We start from the raw sequence: 19,768 nt of genomic DNA, 5'->3' as shown, positions 1-19,768 counted from the left end.
TGTAAGACAGTTGTTAGCAGTCCATGTGAGACCATCATCAACAGGTTGGTTAGCTAAGACGGGTTCTAACTCTGAGTTAGTAACTGCTTTGCAAAAATGGACGTAAATCCTTTGGATCTCTGCTATAGATTTAGGATCTATACAAATAATTTGACCTGTCTCTAGTTGGTTAGCTAAGACGAGTGCTTAAGTTTTGCATGGCTGGAGATATAACTCAAGTTAGCAAAACCACGACGCAAGCGTGCGGTTGGCATGGTTAAAGTGAGGTTAGCTGAGTCCTAATTTTAAATCCGTAACCCCTCTGCTATTAAGACGGCGCAACAGTTTGAGCATGGACCAGCTGGAGATAATTGGATGCGGAACCGATATTCAAATCGCGCCCCACCTGCTGTGTTGCGCACATGCGGTGTGTACGCAGCCCGCGGAATTGCTAGCATCGGTATTTTTTTTTGTTCAAACGCTGAATCGGTGGCATAATCATGGTGAGGATGCAATGGATTACCTGAACAAGAGATCCACGGCGAGTGAGATGAAGGAGACCGGTAATTTTTCAGTGACGAGCGAACTCTGCGGAGGGATCAGGATTGGCTTTCCTTTGGAGAGGTCGCCTGTCGCCACCGATGCTAGATGGAGAGAGATCTGGAACTCATCTGTGGACGACCCCACAAGTTAGTCAATACTTGGAGGAACTATTTGAGAGCCCACATGTCAGTATGAGTTTGAAGTCCACCTACCACATTTTCTCACCTCGGATGGAGGTACTCCTCGTAGGACTCATATAAGGCCGACCCCACAAGTTAGTGAGAGACTTAGAGAAATTAGTAACTGAGAGCCCACTTGTCAGTGTCATAGACGGTCAAGTGAAGTCGACCTACCACATCTCGTCATGCCCAAGAAACATGCCCATCTCTCATGCGTCGCAAAACTCACCCCACCTATCAGGTTATTCTTCTCTTGCACGCAAAATAACGAAGTAGCCTCTCTCTTTCTTTCTCTCTCTCTCTCTCCCTCTCCCTCTCTCTTTCTCTTTTCTCTCTCTCCGAGATTCAAAATCATTGAAGGGTATCGCTGACAAACTGCAGGGAAGCAGATCCCCCCACAATTTAGAAAGGTGTGACTTCTGAACAATCAGCGCATAAGATTCGACAATCAAAGGTTAGTAAAAAATTTATCAACGCACCTTTTGCGTGGCGATTCCTGATACACGAGATTCAATTCGTTGATTAATTTGTTGTGGTCGGGATTCATAGAATAAAACTGTTTAGTTTTACACTGTAGCTTTGTTTTGAATTTGTTTTTTGTTTTGTATCCTCTCGTCCTTGTAATACGAGGTTGTTACTTTTGTTAGGTTTCATGGTTATCTTTGTGCTAAGTGTTGCACAAGCAAATTAGCATGAGAGGATCTCACTTTGGTTGAGGTTGTAGTTTAATGAAAAATTAATATATGTATATATTTATATATGTTAATTATATAGAACTAAAAATATATCTCTGTTGATATCGACTTCGAAAAGTTTCAACACTGATACTGCAGGTTTATAACCTTTATATTTATTACGTCTCTTTTTCGGGGCAGATGTTCAGGAGTGCGTCATCTGGTCAGGACAACAGGGACGATCGGTCTTTGAACGACATCGGCAAGGATTATGGGAGGCAGGTAATAGTAAGGCAGTTGAACATTAGTGTTTGGTCTTTTATTTCTGGGACGTTTGCTTTCAAGGTGTCACCACTGAGAACACCAAATAGTAGATTATTAACAACAACAAAAATGATTTATATATCCTGGATGAATGCTGTAATATCTGTTTATCATGTGCATCTACTCTGCAGTTGAGTATCGAGAGGTGGAATATTTTTTTTACTATAAAACGAGAAGAAGATCAAGGATGCAGATGCTATCAAACACGCACATGCTATGCGGGCTGGAATAATTGGAGTCAAGAGTGAGATACAAGTTCTTGGCAAACGCCCCAACCAAGAGCATGGTGTGCAACAGACACCTGCCAAGAGGAGCATTCTAAGCAGCAGAGACTGCACTAAGCAGATTGTCCAGGTAACGACGAAAATTTCAAACGCTGGTTTTAATGTATGTGGAAGTTTTAGTCGCACGTGCCTCTAATTAGTTTTTGGTTTGAAGACACAGATGCCCACAAAGGCGCAGAGAGGGTGTTGAGACGGCCCAGCGTTTGTAGGCGGTCATAATGAAGAGGTGCAGGGTAACATAATTTCCTTTGATGCAAGCAGAAGGATCATTGGCAACAAAAGCATTGGTGTTCAAGGATTCGGTATGGTTTGCACAAGCAAGAAGAGCCCAACGACAAAATCAAACATAGGAGCAATGAGCTCTACCATACAGCAGCATCAAAAAGCAATACAGGTGACAGCATATCCGAACGTGCAACAACATTTAAAGCAAATGTATATTTTTTGTGAGCAATTTTTTCTTTGTTTTTGTCTGGTATATTTAAATTGCAGTATCTTCCACACGAAGGTGTACGAGGAAGGAAGCAAGTATCGCGGTAGTCCACGAATCGATGAAAACATAAGGCAAGGTCCTTTGAAAGGATCACCTGTGGCGTTCAACATGAGGGGTCCTTCCAAAGGATCTCCGATGGCATTCAAAATCGTCAGCGAAATCACCAATGCACGGAGGTTGTCGCCAAGATTTGCTGGACAAGAGAGGCATGGGGAAACAAAGGTGACGTCGGAACTATGCTTTTTCAATTCAACACACAAACAGTTTTATGGGAGAACAGGGTAAAGTGGAAAACAGGAGGACGAATGTCCGTCTTGTACGGCTGTATGTGCAGTTGTTCTTTTTTATATAGAATGTTGTTGTGCGTCTCCGGTTGTATGGTGTAAATAGAAGCACATCTGTGCCTCTTTGTGCAGATGTGTGTGTAGCATGGTCACATTCATGATGTGAAGAGTTCCTCTGGTGTACCGCTTATACTCGGTGAAGAGGCACAGGTCTAGTTTTGGTATACCAGATGAGCCCTGATGAGTCATATAAATCTTTTGTTTAGAAATAAAAAAAATGCATATGCTGCTCTGGACATCTAATTCTGTTTCTTGCCATGTGTTCAGGATTTGGCGGAGGGGATAACAGATGAGGGAAAGAAATATCATAGTTCTCCATCCATTTCGAAGGAAATGCAATGTTCACAGTAGCAAGTAGCATACAGCGCTAACACGGATTGCATGGTAGAAGCAGCACAGTCCCTTGGTTGCACGAGTGCCGGAGAAACAGGGAGCAGCATTGGACAATGCAACATTGGAGAGGCAGACTCATTTATGGATTTGGCCGTGCCATGCAGAAACGATGCTGCTGCGTGTGACAAACAACAGAGCGGCAGCAGCTCCGCTGTAAGTGGACCTATGGCTAGTGATGAGACTGATGTCGTCTGAAGTGAATGCGATCAGACGAACAAAGACACGGTAGACAGAATCATCATGGCGCCGCCGACCATTGTAGAGAAAGAAATGGATGGCATGTTTAAAGAAGGCATATACCCAACGATTCAGGAGGTCACCGAAGCGGTCGAACCAGAAGGTGGTATTGTATTCGGATCATTGGATGAGTGCTTTTTCTTTTTCTGCAAATATGCTAGAAAGGTTGGCTTTGCAGCCAAGCGATCAACGAGCAGAAGATCGACATATGATCAGCAGCTTGACAAGCAGGTTTTTCAGTGCACCAAGGAAGGGCAGAATAAAACAACTGAGAGACATGTTAAGGAGAGAAGGAGCAACTGCTTGATCCGGACAAGCTGCCCAGTCCAAGTAATAGCCAAGAGGGATACAGATAGGAGGAAATGGTATCTGAAGAACGAGCGTCCAGAGCACAACCACGAGCTTCACCCATCTGATTGGATGCTGAAGTTCATGAGATGCTATAAGAAGATGACCCCTCAGGAGAAATTCTTTATACAAGTGCTGCAGAAGGCTAGGTTAGAACCAAGGAAGGTTATGCAAATTTTTGCTGCCATAGGGAAATCGAGGCGAGAAATTATGTTCGACACGATTGACATAAGCAACATTGCATGCCGGGACAGGGCTGGAGAGCGCGGCACTGATTTCGCAGACACCATGAAACTGTTTCCTGATATGCAGAGGCGGAGGCCGGGATTCCACCATGTGGAAGAGACAGAGAACAATGTAGTGCGCAGCCTGTTCTGGACAGACTCCTTGTGTAAGATGAATTATGATCTATATGGAGATTTCATGTCTTTTGACACCACATTCTCTACGAATATATATGGCTTGCCATTTGCACCAATTATAGGTGTCGACAACCACGGGTCGACCGTCCTATTTGGAGTAGGCCTTTTGAAGGATGAGAAAATAGGTTCATTCAAGTGGCTCCTAAGCACGTTTGTCGATGCAATGGGAGGTAAAGAGCCGAAATACATAATAACAGACCAAGACCAGGCAGTGAAGACTGCAATAAAGGAAGCTCTTCCGAGGACGAGGCACAGGTTCTGCTGGTGGCATGTTAGGAAGAACCTGAAGGAAAATAATGCAACAGTGTTTGCGCAGCACCCAGGGATGTCTCATGATATATTTCGAATCGTCAAAAACTCACTAGATCAAGACGAGTTTGAGCGTGCCTAGAAAGCAGCAATTTCTCTGCACAAGGCGGAAGGCAACAAACATCTGAACACGCTATGGGAACTCCGAAATTTTTGGGTGCTGGCCTACTTCAAGGACTGTTTCTATCCTTTCTCGTCAACAACCACTCGCAGTGAGAGCACGAATTCGATGTGGAAGAATTACGTCGACCACAAGGACACTATAAAAAGGTTTGTTAATGCGTATCACACGATTCAACAAAATTGCCTCGCCACGCTTGACAAGAAAAGATACCGAACAGAAGAGAAGGCGCCATCACTAGAGATGGGTTTTCCGATTGAAAGACAAGCAAGTCAAGTATACACGAATGAAATTTTTAGGAAATTCTAGCTGGAGCTACGGAACCGGACTTACTTCAAGTGCTCTGATCTGGCGAAGGGGAGGCAGTATTTTTTTAAAAAGATTATTGATCCTGGAGATAAAGTGTGGAGACCATATCCCGGTGAGGAATTTGATAGGTTTGAGTTCAGGGTAGATGTGGATGAGCAAAAAGAAATATACAGTTGCAGCTGCAAGAAAATGAGTAGGGATGGCATTCAGTGCTGCCATGTGCTTAAGGTGATGGACCAAACATGCATGATCGACCAACTTCCAAAATCCTTTGTCATCCCCAGATGGACCAGGAATCTATCAGAGAGTCTGAAAGTTCTGTCTACAAGTCAAGGTGATAGCATGACCATACAAGACGATGAAACTATGAGATTCGGCCTCGCTTACGCTGAGTTGTCGGATATCTGTTCAAATGCATGTAGAAAAGAGAAGGCATACCATGTGTTGCGTGAGTGTATGGTAGATATGAAAATAAAAGTCATGGCGGCACTTCCCGAGGAACCAGACACAGGCATTCTTGTCGAAACTCTCAAGAACCCTCCCATGAGTGGCTCAAAGGGTACGAAAAAGGAGATCGAATCAAAGATGGTTCTGAGAAGAAAGGAAAAGGCTACAAAGCCGCAACCAAGCGCGGCCGTTGTGGAGAAAAGGGTCACAGGAAATCAAACTGCCCGGATAACCCAGAAGTGCAGGAGAGGATGAGGATTGAAGAGGAAAAGAGGAAATCGCAGTAGGAGAAGAGGGCAAGGTCAATGAAATGGCCGACAACACCGACAACACCATCGAGGACATCAAACGGCTTAGAACAATGCACTCCAAGCCCAAGAGGAAGACCTCAGATGCCAGCAATTCCAACGACCCCACTGACAGCAGGGAGCATTTACCAAAGTCTTGCATCTACGCCAGAATCAAACATCACACAAGCCAGACACACAAAATGCGTGCAGGGAAGCCCGGGACAAGGCACGAAATCTGCGCAGTCCATTTTCAGAAAGGAAAGGTCTGAGTGGAGACTTTTTTGTACCGGAGAACAGTACGAATAGAAAAATTAAAAGGTAATAATGCATCTTAAACAGGACGTAAGCAACAAATAGTGATGACCGCAATCTTTCGCTTTGTTTTTATGTATGAATATTAGTTTTACAGGTCAATAGGTTGAATAGCTATGCAGAAGGGTGGGGTTGCACAAGGGTCGAGGAGGAAGAATGGATCGCTGAACATTCAAAAACAGGGTCGCACGTGGAGCGATGAAATAGCAAGCAATTGGTGGGGATTGTTTATTTTCTTGTGATGTGGTTATAAGAACGGCTTGTAAGTTAATTTGCTGCAGTTATAGAAACAAAACAAATTTAAATAAGAACGCCTTTTGCTTCTTTATGTATTTTTTACTCGGCGGGCGAAAATATCAGAGGCACAGGTTTCCTTGTTATTTTCCACAGCCGCGTCAGTTTCTGAACGTGGATGTTGTAAGCATACAAGCATGCTTCTGTGCTGTGTGACAGAGAGATAAAAATAACCTAAGGGCACAGGCAGCCACGGCCATGCCACCGGTGAGTGTTCAACCGTGACTCTCACGGTTGCATGGTCACGCCCGCCGTTATGGAACGAAAATGTTTTTAAGCACAGAATCTGGGTTGTGCTTCTGGGGCTGCATAACCGTGGCTTTCGTGGTAACTGTGCCTCGCCTGTTCTAACGCATGTTCTTCTGTTATGAATGCATGACTGTAAGTAATTCAAATAACCTTGCTTGCGATGCGTGTCCAACCGTGCCTCATGTGCCTTCACGCGGTGCTTCTGTGATGCAAAGATTTCAGACACAACGGGTCACGGTTGTGTTTGCGTCTCTGTTTTACAAATGGATATAGTGCCTGGCAGTAGGTTCACGGAGTTTGCTGTGAGAGAATCACGTCTTTACATGCTACTAAGGCACGTGGAATCACCGCCGTGCCTGTCTGTGGCATGTAGAACAGTGCTTTACAATGCCGAAGGCAGGACCATGTCTCTCGTTCTTGAAAAGCCCTGGTTCTGCCATCACTTCATTCACTTGGTTTTGTCCACGTTTTAGCAGAATCATCTGCAAAGCAGAGGCACAACCTTGAATATTCTAGTGACTTAATTGTAACACGCATGTTGGGTTTCCGCAATTAACGCACGAACGTGGCTCCACGTAAAACACAAGCATGCCTGCCTGAGCATCTTTACCGTGCCACTCCTGGTTATAGATCAACGGATGCATTTGGAGCACAAAGAGACACGAAGGTGACCTCTGACTTGAAACACTGACACACTTGACGGTTCGTGCATTTGAGTTAAAATCTTACAACGAAAACAATTGTAACGCGTACAGTCGTCCGATTCTATTAGGTTTCCGTAATAATCGCACTATCGTTGCTCCGGGTAAGAATAAATCATGCCTCTCCACCGACTCATTATGAATACAATTAGAAAACCTCTATGTGTGACTCTATGTAATTAGAATACCTTTGAGGGCTGTAGGCCCGTGCTTGTGACCCTTGACACTAAAACACAGAGACGCCTGTGCCTCTATGATGTATGCACGTGCTTATGCCCATACAAGGAAATACGCTTTTAAAAATAGGGTCTCTCGTATAGGCCATTCCGTGCCTCACAGAGTAAACGCCCGTGGCTGTGCGTAAGACAAAGGTTAGTGTGACTCTATGTAATACCACCGAACATGCCTTTACGCGCTTCATGCCCGTGCCTGTGATAATTTTGATCCCGCATAAAACGCAAGGATGCCTCTCTGGGCCTCCATACCGTGCCTCTCCTGGTGTTAGAGTCAACAGAATCATGTGGAACACAAAGAGACACGAAGGTAGACACGAACTGTTCTACATGCCTGTGTGGCATGTAGAACAGTGCGTCACAATGCCAAAGGCAGGACTGTGTGTCTGGTACGTGACAATGCCAAGCTGTACCGTGTGTCTGGTACGTGACAAGCCGTGACAGGAGCTTTTCAGCAGAATCATTTCCAAAGCAGAGGCACGACCTTGAATCTTCTATTGACTTAAATGTGAACGTGTCCGTGGAAAATTTTGCTGCTCGTAGAGGCAAGATGACTGTAGAACCGTGATTCCGGCATCAAACAGATTCTTCTATTGAATGTGTGCCGTAGATAATTAATACACGGACGGGCACGCCCGTGCCTGGTCTGCGTGTGCAACAATGCATCTCGTACCTTGAAAGCCGTGGTTCTATTTAATGTTTCAAGCAGTCACCTACCATTGACTTGCTACGTGTAGTACTTAACCCGGGCCCCCCTGTCAGAAAGAAAAATAGAAGAAGTAATTAATCTGGACCCCTCCGCGCCCCGTCGTGGGTATTTAAGCCATCTCGTGGATTGACAGGCTGTAATCCATTTCTCCAGATCCACCTCAGTGAGCACTGGTCGTGGGCGGCGCCACCCCAGCAACGGAGGTGGAGATGGAAAGCGCTGCTCATAGCATCAAGAGGTCGAGAGTGGCGCCACTGGCGCCGCCGCTTTCTGGTGGTGTGCTAGTCGTCGGAGGGGATGGAAGCGGCGACCTTGCTCCCTCCCGATCCGATGAGGAAGAAGAGGGATGTCGTGCGGACCGCATTAGAGATATCGCCGACGTCGTCCTAGGTGAGATCATCTCTCGTCTTCCCATCAAGGATGGCATCCGTACTCGAATCCTCGCACGTCGCTGGCGTCCTTTGTGGCCCATCGCTCCTCTGAATCTCGACTATCGCGAGATCTCTGACTCTCTTCTTTTAACGATGGTGAAAAAGTTCATATCGAGACCATATCTCATCTATGTGCCTTCACCAAGGAGCCCGTTCGCAAATGCTATTCCGGAACGCGGCTCTGTCAAAATCCTGTTGTCAGTCTTCCGGAATCCATTCTGTCCGGCCACACTGGCTCGGTTAGCCGCCTCTCTATTCCCGTGTGCTACCTACAGTGCAGGCCCTCCACCGTTGATGCCTGGCTCCAATCCTGGAAGTTGAACAATATCCAGGTTCTTGAGTTCTACTACCTCTTCCCAGAATTTCTGACGCAAGAGGTAACTCTATTGGATCTATGCACTTCAACTACGCCCTCAGCACCGGAGTCCGTGTTTCAGTTTTCCTCCTCTCTCCACACCCACGGCTTTGCTCTTTGCCAAATACCAGACAATTACGTAGGGACGCTTAAGCTACCGCTGGTGAAAAGACTCTTGCTTGTGGCTGTTGATATATCAGACGCGTCGCTGCAAAGCATAATCCACTCTAGTTGCCCTGCACTTGAGTCTCTCCTACTTGTTTGCAATAGAGGAGGTCGTTGTGTCACAATAAACTCGTCTAACCTTGTAAGCATTGGCATTTGTTGTCCACACGGGGAACTCATTGTTGAGGATGCCCCTTCGCTTCGACGGTTGATTGTTGATTGTCTGGTTGATAACTGTTGTCTCTGCACCTAAACTAGAGACGTTGGGTGAATTCGTGTTTGTGTCTCCCTCGAAGTGTCTTGAGGTACTGACTTTCCTTAATACTGGAACAGAGCTGTACTTGTTCCGATGTTGGTTCTATTAATTTGGTGGTCTATGTTGTATTCTTCATGCAGAGTCAGGACTTGGAGGTAACCGATGTCTCTGCGTCTGAACCGTATCCATGTCGTCTGACGTGTCTTGAGGTATTGATTTTTTATGATACTTCTAGCTTAACTTTATTTGTGAGGAAACAAGTTTTATTTCATCCAACCTTTATGCTATTAGTTTTGTGATCCATCTTCTGTTAATTTTCATCAAGGGTTTGAAGGCAGTCAGTCTAACAACAATGCGTCAATCTGTCAAGACCTTGCTTATCTACATGTATTATAAGGTGGACACCGTCGTTAAATTGCTGCAATGCTTTCCAAAACTAGAGAACTTGTTTGTCGAGGTGATGATCTTCAGAAATTTGCATTCTGTAGTACTCGTTCCTTTTTGAAATGCTTGTCTTAATTTTGACTAAAATTGATGCACCCGTATCTACACATGATTTATTCTTGTATACATCCATGTATAGACAAGTCTATGTCTAACTTCTTGTTACGGAGGTGGTAGAACTAATTGTTGCATTTGGTTTTTTGATGGTCTGTGTTTCTTTTTATAGACGCTAAGTATTTTCAACCTATCATTTATATTTTAGGGATCGTTGATTTCTCGTGGTGAAAAAAACAAATGGCATCGTAAGTACCGGCAGTTTCTCGAACATCACGACGTTTGTCTGAAGACAGTATCGCTGGAAGATTATGTTCGCTCTGGGAGTTACGCTGAATTTGCGATGTTCTTTGTTCTTAGTGCAAAGGATCTGGAGACCATGACCATTAAGTTTACCTCCCCTCCCGCAGAGTTCATGGGAATATTTTATGAAAAGCAACAAAGGGTTCTGGAGTGGCATAGAAGGGCTTCTACACGTGCACGTCTTAGATTATCATCAAGTTGCAGCCACGTGCGTCCGCATTTAAGAAACATGAGTGTTGAATACCTGGATTTGACGGTTCCGTTCAGGTGTGGATGCTGAAATCAGGCCTTGTGTTAGTTGTCCAGGTGTATGGAGTTATTTTTTGTTGCGTTCTTTTGAGCTTGGGTTTTATGTAAACTTCATTAGACAACCGTTGTAGTCTTTGCACCGTGTGTAGGCTTGTCTGTTTTTGTGTTGCATGCAGTCAAGAAGGAAATGTGTGGTTTTGCGGCTTTGTACGGGCCGAAGGACCATAAAATGCTGTGGCACCAAGGTTAAGAGACATAAAGTAGATTTAATGTTTCAGTGCAGAGATGCGCGCTGCATTTGTAAGCGTGCTGTGTTGTATGTACGACGGTGCCTATCTTATATATGTACCTATCATGCACACAATGCATGTACAACCGTGCTTGTGTTGCAGGTAGAGCTGCATGATGGTTGACTTGCATGGTGCCTGTCTTATATATGGTGATGGGTGCCTTGCACTGATGGAGCTGCATTTGAGCCGCTGCACTGTTTCTGGTCCTCGTACTGTGGTTATAAAAAATGTCTTGTAAGTTTATTTGGTGCAGTTGTAGAAACAAAGCAAATGTAAGCATAACAGATTTTGCTTGTTTAGGTATTTTTATTACTCAGCTGGGAAAATATTATAAGGGCGATAGGTTTGTTTGTAAATGTTTGCAGCCCTTTCTTTATGAAGTTGGATGGTGTAACAATACAACCATGCGTCTCTACTGCGACACATGAGAGATGGAAAGAGCTGAAAGCATAGAGAGCCACCCCAACGGTGAACCAAACCTTTTTTGCGGGGCGTTATGTAGTGCTTCTGGTTACCGCACAACCAAGTTTCTACTCAATAGGCCACACCGAAATGCGTCTCGAGGATTCTAGCCGTGACACTGCAGACTCACAACCATGCTTTTGACCTTGTCCTGGCATCGTGATTTTCGTTCTCTGCTTGAATAACATGCCTTTCACAGCCATCCTACTGTGCACGTAGAAAAGGAGCAATGCCAGCTGATAAAGTGCTTTTTCTACTACAAGATGTGTGGCCCTTGTTGCATGACTTCCATGTGTTTGACAGTGGCTCTTTGGTACAGAACCGTGGTTGCGGAGAGTTCTTGCTCGTGCTTTTAAGGACAGTGTCTCTTGGATCGGTCATTGATTGCCTCACAAAGTAAACAGTGAGGGTTCACATCTGAATCCAATTCTATTATGTTTCTGTAGGAAGCGCACGAACGTGACTCTGCCTAATATTCAAGTATGCCTCCATGGGCTTCTCGTCCGTGCCTCTCCGTCTAAACGAGTCGACGAAATCATTCAAAAAATAGACACAAGCGAACATGACTCTATATAATACCACATGATGCCTTTGTGGATTTGATGCCCGTGTCTACGACCCTTATCACTAAAATACAGAAAGTCACAAACGCACATAACCGTGGCTGCAGAGACTTTATCAAGAAAGAAGCGTGACGCAACTCAATACGGAACCGTGTCTGTATGGACTTCACGTCCGTGCTTTTAAATACAAGGAAATAAGCTTTTAAAATCAGTGTCTCTCATATAGGCAATTCTGTGCTTCATAGAGTAAACACTCGTGGTTGTGCGTAAGACAATGGTTCAGTTTCGTGGGCTAGACGCCTGTGCATCTTCGTCTGATCGAGTCTCACAGGCGAGCATGACTCTGTGTAATACCATCGACCATGCGCAATAAACGCATGATTGTGATCTTGCCTATTACTAAAGTATGCCTTCATGGGCTGCTCGTCCGTGCTTCTCCGTCTGAACGAGTCGACTGAATCATTTGGAACACAAACACAAGTGAACATGACTCTATTTAATAACACACGATGCCTTTGTGGATTTGACGAACATGGCTGTGACCCTAATGACTGAAACACTGAAACACAAAGAGTGCAAGACCGTGCTTTTAAAAAACATGCAATAGCGGTGACATCTGCAATTATGTCCCTGCATTGTGCCTAATCGTACCTCGTGTGCATAACCGTGCTTGCGATGCGTGTCCAACCGTACTTCATGTGCCTTCACGCGGTGCTTCTATGATGCAAAGATTTCAAACACAACGGGTCACGGTTGTGTTTGCGTTTCTGTTTTACAAATGCATATAGTGCCTGGCAGTAGGTTTCAGGCGTTTCCTGTGAAAGAATTACGTCTTTACGTGCTACTGAAGCACGTGGAATCACGTGCGTGCATGTGTGGCATGTAGAATAGTGCGCGTCGTATCACTTCACGACCGTTGTGTGGTTCGTGGCAAACCATGCGTTTGCCATGGTCGTGCCTGTGTGACAGGTAGAACAGTGCATCTCGAATCACTTTTCTACGAAGTCATGATCGTCTGTGTGTTTGCTGACAAACCGTGGTTCACCGAATCATTCGGAACACAAACGCTAGCACAAGCGAGCATGACTCTATATAATACATTAATACCACACGATGCCTTTGCGGATTTGACGCCCTTTCCTATGACCCTTATCACTGAAACACAGAAAGTCACAAATATACATAGCCATGGCTGCAGAGACTTGAAGCCCTTTTAGTTAATGAAATGTACGGCATGAGCAAAACACTGTTTAGCCATCGATCGAAATACCGAGTTCGCTATTGGCAAGGTTACAGATCGAGCAAAAAAGGTAGGGGTATTGTTTCAGCACACCTACGTAAATTCCAAACCGGAAAGTGGCGGGAACATCTCACTCCAGCACTGTTTTCAGCACTTACAAGTGAATGGATCCTTTAAATCCAGGTGCTCAACACATGCGTGCCTTAGATCCAAGTTCCCTTGGTTGCAACTTGGCGACAACCTAAGGCAAGCATGTTTAGAAGCCTTTTTGTCCCACTAAAGCACATCTTGTTGCTGTTTGTAGAATTCTTCCGTGAAGTGTTCCTGAAGAAGAAACTTGATCCTCATAGTCTGTAGCTGTGCTGCGTTGAGAATAAAGAATGTTGCAAATCGAATGCTTTTGTCGCATTGAACATATCTTTCCAGCGTCAGTGACTTCAAACGAACGTCATGATGGTGCTTGCAAGAACAGTCGTTCGCAAGACTTTCTTCATTAGAGGCTATTTCCTGAATAAACATGAACATTTGAAATGGTTAAGCTCGATAAAGAGTGACTCTGCTGGGAGAGCAAGTGAAGGAATAAGTCTATAACCTCTGTTGTAATAAAAGCTTTCTTTTTAGTTTTGTCCTAATACTGGTCCATGACTATATACACCTTTGTCCATTACATACAAATGTATGTGACATTTTCCTTTTGTTGAATGGAGTTCTGCACCATGCATGGTATGTGTTTTACAATTTGTGTGAGAAGCATCACCTCGATATACAAGTTTTTCAAGCTTCGGAAGTGTTCCACCAAGGAAAAGACTGCGTGCAGGTCATAATCCATGCTGATAGACAACGTCTTGATAGAATGAACCGCTGTGGATGTGCTGACTGTCGGCAAACACTTCATGTAGAATAAAACGTAATATTAGTAGAGTAAAGGTTGAATTGCATGGAACTTGTTCATACCAATGAATGGAGGTGAAAGTATTGTTGAAAGTCAGTACCTGAATAATTATACGGTCATTTGTGATGCCGGATTCACAGAAAATATTAGATAATTTTCCCATGACCTGCAGTTTAGGTGCAGAGGTGATAACTATCCGCAACTTTTTGCAATCACCATCACAAAGCAACTGTTGAAGTGACGAGGCATTTTCTATAACAATTTTTCCATAGTAACCAGAAATGCCGATGCTTATAAGGTTAGGTGAGTTTATTCTGATGGAATGGTGCCTGACTGTCCAAACAAGCAGCAGAGACTCAAGTGTAGGAGAGGTAGAGCTGATGATGCTTTGTAATGAGACGTCTGATACATCAACATCTACTAGCGAGAGTCTCCTGAGTAGGTGGTAGTTTAAGCACCCGTACATAATTGTCTGGTAACTTGCAAAGAGCAAAGGCGATGGTTTGGAGAGAGGAGGAAATCTGAGGGTTTAATGCTGGTGGTGATGGCATGAGCGAAGGGCATGAGAATGGCCCTATGTCATGTTGTCTCACACATGGTGGGAACAGGTAGTAAAACTCGAGCACCTGGAGATTGTTCAGTCTTGGGGATCGAAGCCAGTCGTCGACCGTGGAGTGTCTGCAGTCGAGGTAGGACACCGGAATGCAGAGGCGACGAACTACACTGTGACGCCCGGAGAGGATGGGCTCTGGAAGGTACGAATCATCATAGGAATTATCTTCACCGACATGTTCTCCTTTAAAAAAAGTTCCAGTGTATGTTACGCGGACGAGTTCCTCTGGTGTGGCGGAGTTCGCGGTGACCAACTCGAAATGTACTTGATCTAGAGGGTTAAAAAAGACGTGGGACAGGGATCTCACGGCAGTCGAGATTCAGAGGAGCGGTGCGCCAAACAGGGCGCCACCGACGTCGAGGATTTGAGTGCGAACGCCTTCCTTAGTGGACAGACGGGATATGATCTCACCGAGGACACCGTCCGGTAGGTCGCTGATGCCGTTGGGACCAGACTGCTCTTCTTGATCCTCGGATCCGGAAGGCGCACCCTCGCTGCTTCCAGCCGCTACCGCCAAACCACCAGAGGAAGGCGTCACCGATGGCGCGAGCCTCGCCCTCTTGGTGCTCGGGGCACCGGAGTTGACCTCCATATCCGTTTTCATTGCTGGGATCGCGCCGCCTGCGAGCGCCGCTTTATGTGGCGTGGATCTGGGCAGTCCAAGAAAGAGGGTGTGGCTAGGGTTTCGAGACGCCGTCCGTCCGCCTTAAATAGCCGGAGCCTGGCCTCGGGTGACGAGCCAGAGTGGCGTCACTGGAGGAGACGTCCGTCGGACCCTTGGGTTTCCGTGGCGGTGCCACATGGCGTTCACACCCGAATACGTGGAGACGCCCGTCGAAACGTTGTGTTTCCGCCATCAACGCGTGAATGTGGCTCCGCACAAAACACAAGCATGCCTCCATCGCCATCCCGACCGTGCCTGTCCTGGTAACATAGTCAACGGATGCATTTGAAACACAAATAGACACCAAGGTGACTCTGGATAATTACAAAGTCATGCGTTTGTTAGTTTGACAACCGTGCCTGTGACCTGAAACACTGACACACAAAAAGTCGTCTTCGTGCGTAAAGGATCATGACGCTAGTAAACATACAAAGTCGCCTTTCGTGCATTTGAGTTAAAAATCTTACAACGAAAACAATTGTAACAAGGATAGTCGCCCGATTATATTAGGTTTCCATAATAAATGCACAAACGTGACTCCGGGTGGGAATGAACCATGCCTCAGTGGGCTGGACGTCTGTGCCTCTCCTTTTGACCGAGTCGACCGACTCATTCGGAACACGATCAGAAAACCTTTGTGCGTGACTCTATATAATATCACGCCATGCCTTCAAGGGATGTATGCCCGTGCTTATGACCCTTGACACTGAAACATAGATAGCCACGAACATCGACGTCTTTATCAAGAAAGAAGCGTGACACAACTCGGTATTGAACCGTGTCTGTATGGACTTAACTTCTATGCTTTTAAATACAAGGAAATGAGCTTTTAAAATTAGCGTCTCTCATATAGGCAATTCCGTGCCTCACAGAGTAAACGCCCATGGCTGTGCGTAAGACAAAGGTTCAGTTCCGTGGGCTAGACGGTCATGCATCTCCGTCTGGTCGAGTCTCACAGGAGAGCATGACTCTATGTAATATCATCGACCATGCGCAATAAACGCATGATTGTGACCCTGCCTAATACTAAAGTATGCCACCATGGGCTTCTCGTTCGTGCCTCTCCGTCTGAACGAGTCGTCTGAATCATTCAGAACACAAACACAAGCGAACATGACTCTATATAATACCACACGACGCCTTTGTGGATTTGACGCCTGTGCCTGTGACCCTAATGACTGAAACACAGAGAGTCACAAACGTACATAACCGTGGCTGCAGAGAGTGCTAGCCCATGCCTTCGTGGGCGTCACGTGCGTGCCTCTCTTTCCTACCGAGTCCATCGTGCTTCCGGCGTCGAACATGTTCTTCTAGTGAATGTGTGCCGTGAATAATTAAAGCACTGAGGGGCACGCCCGTGCCTGGTCTGCGTGTGCAACAGTGCATTTCGTACCTTGAAAGTCGTGGTTTTATTTAATGTTTCAAGCACCCATCTACCATTGACTTGCTACAAGTAGTACTTAACCCGGGCCCTCCTGTCAGAAAGAAAAATAGAAGAAGTAATTAATCTGGACCCCTCCGCTCATCGTCGTGGGTATTTAAGTCGTTTTGTGGATGGACAGGCTAGTCCATTTCTCCAGATCCACCGTCTGTCTAGATCCACGCCACATATAGCGGCGCTCGCAGGCGGCGCGATCCCAGTAATGGAGACGGAGATGGAGGTATACTCCGGTGCCCCGAGCACCAAGAGGGCGAGGCTCGCTCCACCGGCGATGCCTTCCTCTGGTGGTTTGGCGGTAGCGGCTGGAAGCGGCGAGGGTGCGCCTACCGGATCCGAGGATCAAGAAGAGCAGTCTGGTCCGGACCGCATCAGCGACCTCCCGGATGCCATCCTCGGTGAGGTGATCTCCCGTCTGTCCACTAAGGAAGGCGTTCGCACTCAAATCCTCGCACGTCGATAGCGTCCTTTATGGTGCACCGCTCCTCTGAATCTCGACTGCAGTGAGATCCCTGTCGGTCGTCTTTTTAAGCCCCTAGAAACAGTTCATATCGACATACTGTCCATGCTCCCCAGTAAGGATGTCATTTGCATTAGATATTTTGGAACTCGGTGTAGTTTTCAACCTGACGTTGATGGTTCGTGCCTTCCGAAAGCCATCCTCTCTGGTCATGGGTGCACAGTTCATCGTCTCTGCATTCCGGCGTGCTACCTCCATTGCAGACCCTCTACAGTTGATGCCTGGCTTCGATCCCCAAGACTGAAGAATCTCCAGGTTCTCGAGTTCTAATACATGTTCCCAGGTTATGTGGTAAAAACCATCATGCTACCACACGAAATCTCTTCGTCCGCGCCCTCACCGCCGACTTCCACGCTGCTATTTTCCTCCTCACTGCACACCATCACATTTGCTCTTTGCTAGATACCTGACAAGTATGCACGATCATTTAAACTTCCACTCCTCAAAAGGCTTTCGTTTTTGGAAGTTGATATATCAGACGTCTCACTGCAAAGCATAATCAGCCATGGTTGCCCTGCCCTTGAGTGGCTCCTGCTTGTTTGCAATAACTTGGACCACTGCATCATAATAAACTCAGGCAAAGTTGAAGTCATCTGTATCCTTTGTGAGAATGGTGAACTTGTTGTTGAGGATGCGCCCTCACTTAAACAATTGATTCATGATATTCAGAGCCAACACTTGCAGATAACTGTCTTTTTTGCACCTAAGCTTGAGTGTTTGGGTAATTTTTATGAAGGATTTCCTAAATCCAAGATTTTTTTGGCTCTACAGTTATCGAGGTGCTCACCTTTTGCACTATACTCTTTACTTGCGTTCCTTGCAGTGCCGAAGTTTCATGTCACGCGACCTTTTATCCAGCTAATTTTATGATATGTGCTTGTCGCAGGCTTTGTTTGTAGTCAGCTTATCAATGGCGGTTCAATCTGTGAAGACCCTGCTTATCCACATGTCATTAAATCTGAACAAGGTTGTTGCCTTGATGCGATGCTTTCCTAGCCTAGAGAACCTGTTTATCGAGGTAACGATTTCCAGACACATTGAAAGCACATACAATGCACAGCGTACTATATTCGAGGCCTCTATCTCCCTTTGTAGTCCTCGAGTATTCTCACTCTTCATGCATTTTCAGGGAGGAGTATGCCGCGAGGAAGGTGTAAGAAATAAGTGGCGCCACAAGCACCGGGTGTTTCTCAAACAGCATGACATTCACCTGAAGACAGTAATGTTGGAAAAATATGTACACTGCAACAAAAACATTGAATTTGCGAAGTTCTTTGTTCGGAACGCAAAGGAGTTAGAGACAATGAGGCTCAAGTTTCTCTTCCCCACAGACAACATCACTGAAGGATTTTATGAACATCAAGAAGAGGTGCTTCAATGGGGCAACAAGGCTTCTAGACGTGCTCGTCTTATATTGTCAGGGTATTGTAGGCATATGAACTTGGATTTAAAAGTACACATCTGGACAAACTAGTGTCCAATCATGGATTTGCCGGATCCATTGATCTGTGGATGTTGAAAACGGTTATCCGGCTGTCAGAGATAGGTGTTGTTGCGTGCTTTCCAGTTTGGACTTCGAGCTTGTACTTTATCCATTGTCTGTAAGGTTGTCAGGAACTTGTTTTTGTGATCTCCAGCCGTGAAGCAACTTACAAGCTCAAAAAACTATGAACTTTTCATGTTTTTGTGCACCATCTGTATGTTTGGATTTCCTTTTGTGAATAGCGCGAGCGACTAAAATCACCTGGAATACGCAGTCACGTGTGATGTGACAGCCGTGCCTCTCCAAATAACTCGTTAGCTGAAGTATTTTACAATACAGAGGCGGGCGTGTCTCTTGTACATGTAAGACTGTGCGTCTGTTATCACTGCACGACACTTCCTTTGTGCATGTCTGTGACTCTGTGGTGAACGTTTTGGGTGGAAATACGCTTCCCAGTCTAGAACATAATGTCTTGTAGAAACACGACAGTGCTGTTTCTGCAAATCGAGACGTGCTTGTCGTGGAACCGCTGTGCTTGTGCTTTGCTTAAAAGCGTCACCATCCATCTTCTTCTACTCCGATCCAACTATATGGCCATCAGAGCAAGAGCAAGACGGTGAGTGATCGGCCATGGAGGCGATTCAGGCGACCACCATACGTCTTATCGAGGTGGTCAGGGAGAGCAACCCGCAGCCCAACGCGCTGCATCGCCTCCAGGTGCTGCTGATGTTCGCCACGACGCGTTCCTTCTTCGACGCCAGCTTTGCCGCCTGGCTCAAGGGTGCACTGGAAGACTTCATTCACAAGTTCAGCTCCACCAACAGCAAGGTGAAGGACCTGACTTCTCGCCTCCATTCCATGCGTCGCCTCCGCAAAGGCCGAGCCTCCGCCTCGGCTTCCGCGACCCCGCTCACCGGCCTCCATGGGAACGATCTCTTTCGTGCGCTGATGGCCCTGTAGCTCCCGGTCGGCACGCCGCCGGAGGAACACCTGGAGGTCGCTCTCGCCGTGCAGCCCCTCATCATGCATGATGACATCGAAAAGTTCAGCTAGATCTACGAACAGATTGTTTACAAGGACAGTTGCAACGCCGTCCACGAGTCGAGCATGGCGGCCTACTTCGACCACAGGCAAACTTTGGCGAAGCTCGTT

At 46.0% G+C, this 19,768-nt stretch overlaps 1 pseudogene; it reads left to right on the top strand.

Annotated features, from left to right (window-relative positions):
- The first annotated feature begins 493 nt into the window (after window positions 1-493).
- Window positions 494-18,776, top strand: LOC125554553 (uncharacterized; annotated as a pseudogene).
- Window positions 18,777-19,768: the final 992 nt, after the last annotated feature.

The sequence above is a fragment of the Triticum urartu genome, chromosome 4A (genome assembly GCF_056163025.1).
Source record: "Triticum urartu cultivar PI428250 chromosome 4A, HENAU_Tu73, whole genome shotgun sequence".
Lineage (NCBI taxonomy): Eukaryota > Viridiplantae > Streptophyta > Magnoliopsida > Poales > Poaceae > Triticum > Triticum urartu.
This window is presented reverse-complemented; position numbering and strand designations above follow the sequence as displayed.